Here is an 11,974-nt window from a genome sequence, read left to right as displayed (position 1 = left end):
TAGAGTTTTCCCTTATGACCCGGGGTTTTGTCACAAATACCTGAAAATCAGCTCAATGAGAGGAGCCAGGCAGCTGTTCCTCCTCCAGAGCTGGCTGTGGGGCACCTTGACAGGAGCCTACTGCCTGCAGTCTAGCCCAGGCAGCATAAGAGAAGAGGTGGCGGGGTGCCAGGGAATGGGGGATATGGGGTGGGGAAGCTAGGCCATTCCAGGAACCCATCAGTCTATACTGAGGACCCTGGGGCCAGAGCAGAGCAACCCCGGGCCTGGGAGGCTGCCATTGTTGTGGGCCTCATCCGGGGCCTCACCATGCCTGGCTTGAAGCTGACCTCCCAGGCCTACTGCAAGATGGTACTACACTGGGCCAAGTATCCCCACTGTGCCATCAACTGGCTCCTGGTGACCAAGAAGCAGAAGCCCCATGAGGATCATCTGGCATACCCCAGCACCAGACACTCTGTGTGGATTGTATGCCCCTCTTCCACCGCACCCTGGTACTGGCCCCCAAGCTGGAGGTGGCCCTCACCTTGACTGATTCATGCTGCAAAGATAATAGCTATGTGATTGCTGGTTATCTCAAGCTAATGAACATGTAAAAGATGTTAGTCTGAACCAGGTTGCTGAGAAGGTAGCTTCCAGAAATGCCAAGGGCTTCGATGATGCTTCACTCATCATGGCTTTAGGTAGACAACACAAAGTTTACAATGGAGTGCATAGAACCCATGATTCTATAAACCCATGTGTATGAGCATCATGAAAACAAATGGTGGTACAGAGAAACACACTATGATTATTGTGAAGACTGGCTGGAAGCCTGGAGGATCTTGGCATCTCTCTCTTGGACAGCAGGACCTATGAGACCCTTGTGGATTTTGATAAACACCTGGATGACATCCAAAATGACTGGACAAACCCAGAGATAAATAAAGCTGTTCTACACCTATGTTAGGGAGGGACTCCACTGACTGATTTATGGGCATTTCTACTACACTGAAGAAAAAGAAAGAAATATTTTAAATATAAATAAAATAATATCCCATACCTTGTGTGGAAAGGCAACAGTTTTAAGAAATGGCATGTGGCTCAAAAGAGGCAGTGTGTCTAAGTGGCCATCTTTTTAAAGCAAAGATCTCTAGAGGAGAATCTAGCTGTCCCTGTGGATTCTTTCCCAGTTGTATGTTGCTCTAACCTTCAAAATCAAAGCTATTTCTGCTTATCCAAGATTGTTCCTATTAAATGATTTTAACGAACAAAAAAAAAATGAAAGAAAAAACAAATACCTGAAAAGCTTTCCGTTTATTAAATGTTTGTGGGGGGTTTTTTCCATTCAAGATTATAATTAACTTTGCTGGGTAAAAGTTTTCCTTTGTCTCTTGCTCTACCAAATATAGTATTCCAAGACCTATAGTCCTTCAATATAGTAGCTGCTAGGTCTTGAGTAATCCTTATTGTAGCTCCATGCTATTTAATTTTTTTTTCTTGTTGCTTCCAATGTTTCTCCTTACTCTGGGACCTTTTAAATTTAGCTATGATATTCCTCTAAGTTTTCCTCCTGGGATCTCTGTAAGGTGGTGATCAATGGGTTTTTTTCTTTTTCTATTTTACCTTCTTGTTCTAGAACTTTGGGAAAATTTTCCTGTATAATTCCATATAATGTTATATCAAGATTCTTTTTTTTTAATCTTAATTTTCAGATAGCCTGACTATTCTTATATTATTCTCCTTACATTATATTATTATAGTATATTATATCTGTTCTCCAGATCAGTTGTTTTTTTTCTGATGAGATGTTTCGCTTTTTCTTCTATTTTTCCATTCTTCTAATTTGTTTTATCACTTCTCAATGCCTTAAAATGTTATTAGTTTCCCTTCATCCATTTATAGTTTTCAAGGAATTATTTTCTTCCTAACATTTTTTATTCTCTATTTCCAGTTGAGTGACTTTCTTTTAATAATTTTCTTGATTTTCTTGGATTGCTCTTATTATTTTTTCTAATTTTTCCTGCATTTCTCTTTAATTTTTAAAGGGCTTTTTAAGTTCTTACAAGAACTCTTTTTGTGCTTGGGACCATTGGACATTTTTCAATGAAAAAGGAGTGACTTTTTAGCCCCATTTTCTTCCTTTGAATATGAATCCAGATCTTCTCTATTCCCATAGTAGCTATCTCTGATTAAGTTCTTCTTTTCTTACTCATTTTTATTTTGTTTCTTTGTTTTATTTGGCTTTTTTTAGCAGCTATTAGTATAATCAAGTTCTCATTCTGATGTATAGGGAATGATGCCTCAGGACTCAGGTCCTTCTCACTGTTATTTTCTGAGGTCTGTCTCAGGACTCAAACTGGGCTCTCTACTTCACTCCTAAGTCATAGCTAGGGTCCCCATCCACATTGTCCTGCAAATGAACTTGCTCCCTGTAGTCCCTCCAAAAACTGCAAACTACAGGTGTTCTCTCTGCCCCAGAACTGAAATCAGGGCCTCTGCTCTCCTGCAAGTACCCACAGCCAGCAGGATCCCTGCCCCTCTACAACTACATTCACAAGGTGTGTGCTAGCTCCTTCTCCCCTGCAGCCACAGTTTAGGATGTATCTGGCTAGTACATCTCTTGACAGTGGAAGGTCCTTCAGTCTTCTCCTACTCAGCCATCAGACCCCCACATTGTCAGTGAGATGAAAATTTCTAAAACTAAAGCTCCTTCCAACCCCACACCCTAAGTTGTGTTTATTTCTGCTGCTCTACATTCCCTTTGAGATGCTCTGTCCTTTTTTGTGGAGGAAATTTAGAGACCTGAAAGCTTTCTGACCTACTCCAACATCTTCCCAGAATCCTTTTCTAGTCCAATAATTCTTAAATTATCCATCCTGTATTTATTTTCCTGGACAGTTGTTTTGTTAATGAGATATTTCATATTTTCTTTTGATTTTGTTTTATTATTTCTTGATGTCTCATGGAGTCATTAGCTTCCACTTGTCCATTTCTAACTTTTAAGGAATTATTTTCTTTAGTGAACTTTTGTATTTCCTTTTCTACTTAGCTAATTCTTTTTTTTTTTTTTTTTGCTTTTTGGAGGGCAATTGGGGTTAAATGACTTGCCCAAAGTCACAAGGCTAGTGATTTCATCAAGTGTCTGAGGCTGGATTTGAAGTCAGGTACTCCTGACTCCAAGGCCAGTGCTCTATTTGCTACACCACCTAGCTGCCCCAACTAATTCTATTTTTAAGGATTTCTTTTCTTTAATGAATTTTTGGATGTGTTTTTCCATTTGGCCAATTCTTACTTTCAAGACATTCTTTTCTTCATTGGATTTTTGTGCCTCTTTTACTATTTGTTTTATTCTCTTTTTAAAGATGTTATTTTCTTCAGGATTTTTTTGTGTGTGCCTCCTTGACCATGCTGTTGACTTTTTTTCATGATTTTCTTGCATCACTCTCATTTCTCTTTCCAATTTTTCCTTTATTCTCTTACTTGACTTTTAAAATCCTTTTTGATCTCTTCTATGACCTGTAATAAGAATGTAAATTTTAAAGATCTTCCCTGCCCCTAGGCTAATGTGCACCTGAAGCCTGGGGTGGGGGAGGCTTGTTTTTCAGTAGATACTTCTTGATTGGCCAGTGAGTCAATAAGGTTGTTACATTCTCTGAGCCAGGAGAAGGCTATATAAGCCCTGATGTGTAGCATTGTTTTGGGACTCACTTTGAGAAGTGTTCTGTGATTTGATCTGAATTCTGGGAAGCCGTTGTTGAGAGTCCCCCGGCTTTGAAAAACCCAGAATGTGGAAACCCAGATGTTGACTGGGTATGAATGTAATGGTTGGACAGTTTGGAAATCTGTCTACTTGATGTTTCTGTCTTGATAATTATGCCTGTATACTTTGAGGTTCAGGGTGCTGACCTTTTCTCCTGAACAAGGTAAACGATATATGTCTAACTGATTAAAGTAAGCTTGTTAACCCATTTTGAGTTGCTTTCCTTTAACAAAGCAGATCCAAGAACCTGTGGTAGCTGCAAACCCTGAGGACGTGCTTGGGGTGCTTGCTGCTACATGACCTGAGACCAATTCATATTTTTCTTGGAGGCTTTGGATGTAGCAGTTTTGACATGTTTTTCTTCTTCTGAGTTTGTGTTTTAATCTTCTCTGTCACCATGGTAACTTTTTGTAATCAGGATCTTTTTTCTGCTGTTTGCTTATTTTTCCAGACTATTTCTTGACTTTTAACTCTATGTTAGAGACTCTGCTTCTAAAGGGGAGGGGCCACTGTTCCAAGCTTCAGGTTATTTGTGCAGCTGTTTCCAGAGAGAATTCTGAGAACTTGTAAGTTTGTGCTTCTTCCAAGATGGTGTGATCTAGGAAGAGTTATATTTACTGCTCTCCTGGCTGTGCTCTGGTCTATAAGTAACCACACGCATTCTTTTCCACCCTGGGACTGTGACCAGGTCCCAGATCCTTTGCAACTATAACCTCTGGTATGGCAGTGCTCCTCCTCACCCTGAGACTGAGACCCAAACTGCAACCCAGATCCAAGTATGGGCAATGCAGTGGAATCCTGCCCTGGTGACAGCAAAGGGACCCCAATAACCTCCTTCTGACCAGTTTTCTGATACTCTTACCATCTGTGAGCTGAAAGGTCTGGAAATTACCACTGCTGGCCCTGACTCAATTTCCCTAATGCCTACTGCTGGTTTTCTGGGGTGCAGCATGTACCAAACTATGCTCCACTCTCATACCTCACATACCACACCCCCATGCAACAGATCTTTGCTGCCAAACTTCTAAGTTGTCTTGGGATGCAAAATTGTTTTACCCTATCTTTTTGTGGTTTCTGCCACTCTAGAAATCATTTTGAGGCATTATTTTAAAAGATTTAAAGGGGTTTGGGAGAGAGCTCAGGTGAGTCTCTTGCTTCTTCTACACCATCTGGACTCTACCATCATCCCCCTATCAAACTTTTAAAGATCATTCCCATACTTCACAAATTATTCTCTTTTTTTTTTTTTTTGGAGGGGAAGGCAGGGTAAATGGGGTTAAGTGACTTGCCAAAGGTCACCCAGCTAGTAAGTGTGATCAAGAGTCTGAGGCCAGATTTTATCTCAGGTTCTCCTGACTCCAGGGCTGGTGCTCTATTCACTGTACCACCTAGCCGCCCCACACAAATTTTTCTCAAAAAAAAAAAAAAAGAACCAAAGCACCCTACCAGAATCGTTTTATAAAATAAATATAATCCTAATAACTAAACCAGGGAAAGATTTTTTAAAAATGAAGGAAAACCATAGACCAATATTATTAATGAATACTTATTCAAAAATATTAAACAAAATCCTGCCAAATAGACTATAGTGATTTATCCAAGAAATCATTCATTATAACTAAGTAGGATTCATACAAGCAATTCATACAAGCAATTGCAACATTTGGAAAACTATCAACATTATCAAATTAAAAACCAAAACATCTAAAACCACATGATTATCACTATAGATGCAGAAAAAGTCTACAACTCTAATGCTAAAAATATTACAAAGTATAGATATAGAGGGACATTTAAAAATAATATTTAAATGTATCAATCTAAAACCAAAAGCAAGTATCTTATGTAACAGGGATATATCTTTTTCAATAAATACATGAGTAAAATGAAGATATGCTCTCCCCACTATTACTTGATAGAATTCTGGAAATGTTAGCAACACCAATAAGATAGGAAAAAGAAATTAAAGGCATGAAAATAGGTAAAGAGGAGACAAAACTATCCCTATTTGCTGATGATATGATGGTCTACTTGGAAAATCCTAGGGAATCTGTAAAGACACTTAGTGACACAGTGAATAGCTTCGGGAATGTAGAAAGCTACAAAGTAAATTCTCAAACATCAGCAGTGATTATACAATAATAGTTATATAATTATTATAATATAACAAATATAATCTATATTGGAGCAGTTGTGAGAAGATAGACACACTAATACATTGTTGGTAGAGCTGTGAAGTGGTACAACTATTTTGGAAATCAATATGAAGGCATGTATATAAGATAACTAAAATGTTCATATACTTTGAACCACAGCTCTATTATGGACCCATGTCCCAAGTTAGGTATTAATGAGGGGGAAAAGTCTCCACATACTCTAAAATATTTATGGCAGAAATTTTTTGAGATACCTAAGAATTGGAAACAAAGTAAATGCCCATCAACAGGAGAATGGCTACATAAATTGTGGTACATGAATGTAATGGAATATTATTGTGCTGTAAGAAATTATGTGTGTGATGAATACAGAGAAGTGTGGAAAGATCTATATGAACTGATGCAGAGTGAAGTAGAGCCAAGAGAAAATACACACAGTAAATACAACAATGTAAATGGAAAGAACAATACACCAAAAAATTAAAAGTAAATGTAACAAAATTATAAAGATAAAGCATGACTCGAATGAAGAGCTTTGAGAGAGGTGGAGGTCCACCTGTGGAGATCCACAGATATTATACATTGTATATGTTTTTGGACTTTTTCAATGTATCAGGAAGATGTGTTGACTTTTTTCTTTCTAAAAAAAATAGTATTAGTCAAATGGAATGGCTCTCAGAGAGGGTAAGGGGTACATAAGATACTATGGTGATGTTAGAAACAGAAGTCAACAATAAAAACTTATTTTAAAATATAAGACCTGAGAGGTGGCTAGGTGGCACAGTGAATAGAGCACCAGCCCTGGAGACAGGCAGACCTGAATTCAAATCCAGCCTCAGACACTTAACACAAAAACTAGTTGTGTGACCTTGGGCAAGTCACTTAACCCCAATTGCTCTACCTTCCCCCCTCCAAAAATCAAAGTAAATAAATAAATATTTAAAAAATAAAATGAAACATAAGACCTGAGCTACAGAGAAAATTTGAAGTTCAAAAACAGGAGTGAAGAGGAATGAAGGATACAATGATGATGTTAGACACGGAAGTCATCAATGAGTAAAGAGAAGGATAAAAAGGTAAAAATGAATGAGCAATGATAAAGGACTAAGCAAAGTTAAACTGCTTGCATCCAAATATGGGGATATGATAAATTTGTCCACTCCAAGAAAATTATGAATTGCTCTTAGACCATAGAAGAGCTCAAAAAGGATTTTAAAAATCAAGCAAGAGAATAAAGGAAAAATTGGAAAAAGAAATGAGAGTAATGGAATTCTATCATTATCAGAGTTCTTAGAGAGAATCCAATTAGATAATGACTGGGAGTGGTTTTGTCAAGTGGTTTTTTTCAAGACACAATCTTGATGATCTTAAAAAAAAAGAATGGAAAGAAAGAGGAAGAGAAATACACTAAGGGCAGGGGTGGCTAGATGGCACAGTGAATAGAGCACCTGACCTGGAGTCAGGAGGACCTGAGTTCAAATCCAGCCTCAGACACTTGACACACTTTCTAGCCGTGTGACTTTGGGCAAGTCACTTAAACCCAATTGCTTTCCAAAAGGCAAAAAAAAAAAAAAATACACTAAGAGGAAGGGAAAGGAATGTTAGGGAAAATAATTTCTCATTGTGCATAAGTAGACATCTATACAAATAAGTTGTAGAGGGAGCAGCTGACCCTTTAACCTCATTCTCATCTGAACTGGTCAAAAGAAGAAAGAATACATGGACATACACACACATAAATGCACAGAGAATTGGGTTAAAAAAAAAAATTCCATGTCACTCAATAGGAAAATAAGAAGGAAAGAAAAGAAGAGGAGAGGGGAAATTAGAGAGAGGGTAGATTAAGAGTGGAGAGAGGGTAGATTAAGAGTGGTAGAAGAGTTATAAACAAAACAAACTCTAGGGATGTATAAAAAATATTTATAACTTTTTGAGGTAGCAAAAGATGAATATCCAAGGAAGTCCCTCTAAATTGAGGAATGGCTGAACAAGTTATGGTATATAAATGTGATGGAATATCATTATGCTGAACTCTTATCAGATTTCAGAGGACTAATGATGAAATATGTTACCCTCCTCTAGATAGAGAAGTGAGAGACTCAAGATGCACAATAAGACAAGAAAAACTGAGGTAGGGAGCATGGCCAATGTGGAAATTTGTTTTGGTTAACTACACATATTTGTAATGAGTTTTGTTTTAATCAAGTTCTCAACTTGGGGAGTTGGTGTGTTGTTCGAGAGGGAGGGTAAAAAGACAGATCCTGGTTGATTAAAAAGTTTATACATGTATATGCACATATGTATATATACATACATATTCATATGAGATTCCTTACAACTATAGAAGTAACTTTATTTAGTGAACTTCAGGCTATTAATATTATAAGCATTTGACATACCTATGTACATATACATGCATATGTAATTTCATTTTATCTTTCCAGAAGCTCTATGAGGTCAATACTGTTATCATCACTATTTATAGATGAGAAAACTGAGTCTGAGAAAGGTTAAGTGATTTGTTCCAAGGTGCAAAGCTAGGAAGTGGATAAGACAGAATTTGAACTCAAATTTTCTGAATTCTGAGTCCCTCACTCCCTCCTCTCCATTAGCAGTGTCAAACTCAAATAGAAACAGATCTCTGAGGGGCCAAGAGCCATACTGATTTAGAAAACTACAAATTAACATTATCTATGTTCCATAGTATTTTATTTATTTTGTTAAACATTTCTCAACTATGTACAACCTGGTCCTAGCCCCATGGGAGAGTTTAGCTGGCATCTTCCAACCTAAGGGCTATGCCACCTATCAGGGATTTTTATCTTGGATCCATAATTTTGATTTTTTAAAAAATATTTTGATGTGTACTCCAATATAATTGGTTTCCTTTGTTATCCTATGTATTTCATTTTATGTATTTAAATACATTATTCTAAAAAATAATCTACTGCCTTCACCAGACTGACAAAGGGTCCATGACACATAGAAAAAAAAATGGCTAAAAATCCCTGAAGATGCATCACACCTGACATATTTGTCTGCCATGATATTTGTGTCATGAAGTCCAAATGTAAGAAAAATTATCTATTCATTGTGACATCCTCTATATGCTCCTATTTATAAATAATACTGTAAAGATTACAATAGCCCCTCAAAAGTGGCCTTCCTCAATGAGATAGACCCATGACTACTGAGAAGAGATTAGTCTAGCAATCCATACAGTAAAAACTACATTATGAGAAATTCCCATTATCCAAACCATGACTTTCATTTAGATTGGCAGCCCGGTAATTTAATGCCTAAATATTCATCTTAGAAGATGAAAGAGAAGGGAATAAGCATTTATATACAAGTATATAAGTATATTTGTATATAAATATAAAAGTAGGATACAATGTGCCTACAATGTACCAAGTTTTGTGCTATGTACATTTTACAAATATTATCTCTTTTGATATTGACAGCAATCCTTCAAAGTATGTGTTGTTACTATCCTCATTTTACATTTGAGAAAACTGAGACAAACCAAGGTTGAGTGACTTACCCAGGGTCACATAGCTAGTAAGTATTTGAAGCCAGATCTCAACTCAGATGTTCCTGACTGAGACCCACATTCTATCCAATATGGCACCCAGCTGCTGCTGGCACTTCAACTGGATAATATACTGATATTGTCATGACTTTCAAGGCAAGATGTCATGACTTGCAAATGAATTGGATTTAAATGAGGGAGGACTGTACAAAGTCACCAGCCTCACTCTTTCCTACTGAGCCATCTGGGTCCAATGGCAAGATGTGGATCAGGATGATTGGAAACTGAATAGGAGGAAAAGGGCAACATGGATTGCATTTGGGAAAACCTGGAGGCTTTTCCAGCATCCCAAGTTGTTGTTATTGTTGTTCAGTTACATCTGACTCTTCATGACCCCATTTGGGGTTTTCTTTGCAAAGATACTAGACTGGTTTGGAATGTCCTTCTCCAGCTCACTTTACATATGAAGAAACTGAGGTAAATTGCCCAGGGTCACACAGCTAGTAAGTATCTGAGGCTAGATTTGAACTCAGGAAGATGAGTCTTCTTGACTCCAGGTTCAACACTCTTCCCATTATGCCACCTAACTGTCCCATCCCAAGTTGTATTTTGATATAAAAATAAATATTTTAGCACCAGTACCGTTCCAACAATATTATATGGATATAAAGCAGCATGCATTAATAAGAAGAGCACTCAATTTGGAGTTAGAGGATCTATGTTCAATTCCTGGTTTTGTCATTCATTACCTGTGTGACCTTGTTTAAAGCACTTCACCTCCTAGACATAAGTTTCCTCAATTATGAAATGAAAGGGTTCTAAAGCCATGCACAAGCAGCTTTCCAGAGGACTGATGCTGTGAACAGCTTTCAAGGTTCTGATTACATAGTATAGTGAGCTCTCTATTTATTCACTAACATATCAGAGCAACATTCATATAAAATCAAAGTACAGCATTCACAATGTTACAACTTATCACCAAAAATCAATATACAGAATGCACCATGTCACAACTCAACAACTTATCACTAAAATGGCCACATAGTTTTCACCAAAGTGGTCATATAGTTTTAAACGAAGTACATTCATTTAGTCAATCATAAAGTACAAAAGTCAAAGTTCTCCACCCCTAGGTCACATAAATCATGATCTTCTCAGTCAGTACACAGTATCCAAGTAAAGTCTTCATTCAGCTTGACTTGAGCCTGGCTCTCAGCTTCCATGGTTCCTCTTCCATGGTCCCAGCTCCAACTGTGACCTGAGTTCAAAGGCAGGCACCTCCCAGGTCCTTGTCCAGCTCCTTGTCCAGTTCTTCTTCCAGTTCCCATCCCATATTGAAGTTCACAGGGTCCAGTCCACCTCAAGTCCTTCACAGTTCCTGTTCCTGGGAAGACAAAGCTTGACAGAGCCACAATAATATTCATCAATTCACTATCTGCCTGGGGAATCAACTCAGATCCACCAACAAGGTCTGAGAACTCAACACAAATAATCAACATAGAAATCAACACAGACCAACAAACAAGGTCCAAGAGGTCAGCACAAATCACCAGTAAAGTCCCAGGACCTCCAAAACCCTCCTCCAGGACTTCTGTAAACATACAACCAGAAAATCCTCTTTCAGGGCTTCCAGTAAGGTCCCAGGGCTTCTGTACAAAGTACCACAAACAAACATCAACACAGACAGATCAGACAGGATGCCAGGATACCACAAGTTTTCTCCTTCTTGACTCTGCCACCACAAGAGTCCTCTTCTCAGTTCTGCTATCTCTAGCTTGGAAATTCTCCTTATAAATGGTCATTAGCTCCTCCCCTTCTTGGTGCAGGAGTTCATGAGTTCTAGGGTTCACAAGCTATGGAGTTCACATGTTCTTTTTCTTAACAGACTTGATACAAAGCTCAAAAGAAACTTGAACTGAAACAAGGTGTTAATTCAATAGCTGAAATAAGGTGTGAACTACTTCTGTGCTTGCCGTTACAGGGGTTGGACTAGATTACAACAAAAGTATTTTCCATTTCCAAATATATGATCCTATGAATCATGAAATGCCATAATGCACAAAAAAATCCAATTTATAGTAACCCAAAAAGCAGTAAGGAGGTACATAGTGGGTGTAAGTGCACTGCCACATGTTACCAAGGATGACTTGCAAGGAAAAAGTGGAGAGAAAGACATTATCTAGGGAATATATAAGTATAATGGAGTGTCTGGGCATGCAGCAAAAAGGAGGGATAGAACAATTAAAGTGTGTTAACAATACCCAAGGGATTCTAAAAGACATAGAGGAAGGCCTCTAGCACCTGGAATAGATATTTTATGGAGAATTTATGGACATGGAATTTACAGAAATGTACAGGATAAGAAGGCAAATACGAGCATCCTTCTGAAACTTTTTTTTTCAGTGGTTGATAATGACTTCTTAATTGCTCATTTATTGTATTTATTAAGCATCTATTATGTGGCAGATGCTGTGTGCTAGGTAGGAAAAATAGAATTTTTCCCGTACATAAATTACTTGTATATAACTGCAAATTGTCTTCCAC

General features: G+C 37.8%; 1 pseudogene; it reads left to right on the top strand.

The window, feature by feature from the left end:
* Positions 1 to 309: 309 nt before the first annotated feature.
* LOC138145318 (ER membrane protein complex subunit 8 pseudogene) lies at positions 310 to 965 on the top strand (annotated as a pseudogene).
* Positions 966 to 11,974: the final 11,009 nt, after the last annotated feature.

The sequence above is a fragment of the Petaurus breviceps genome, unplaced genomic scaffold (assembly GCF_028583685.1).
Source record: "Petaurus breviceps papuanus isolate PSGF00001 unplaced genomic scaffold, PetGlider_PUasm1.0 90734, whole genome shotgun sequence".
NCBI classification, from domain to species: Eukaryota; Metazoa; Chordata; class Mammalia; order Diprotodontia; family Petauridae; genus Petaurus; species Petaurus breviceps.
This window is presented reverse-complemented; position numbering and strand designations above follow the sequence as displayed.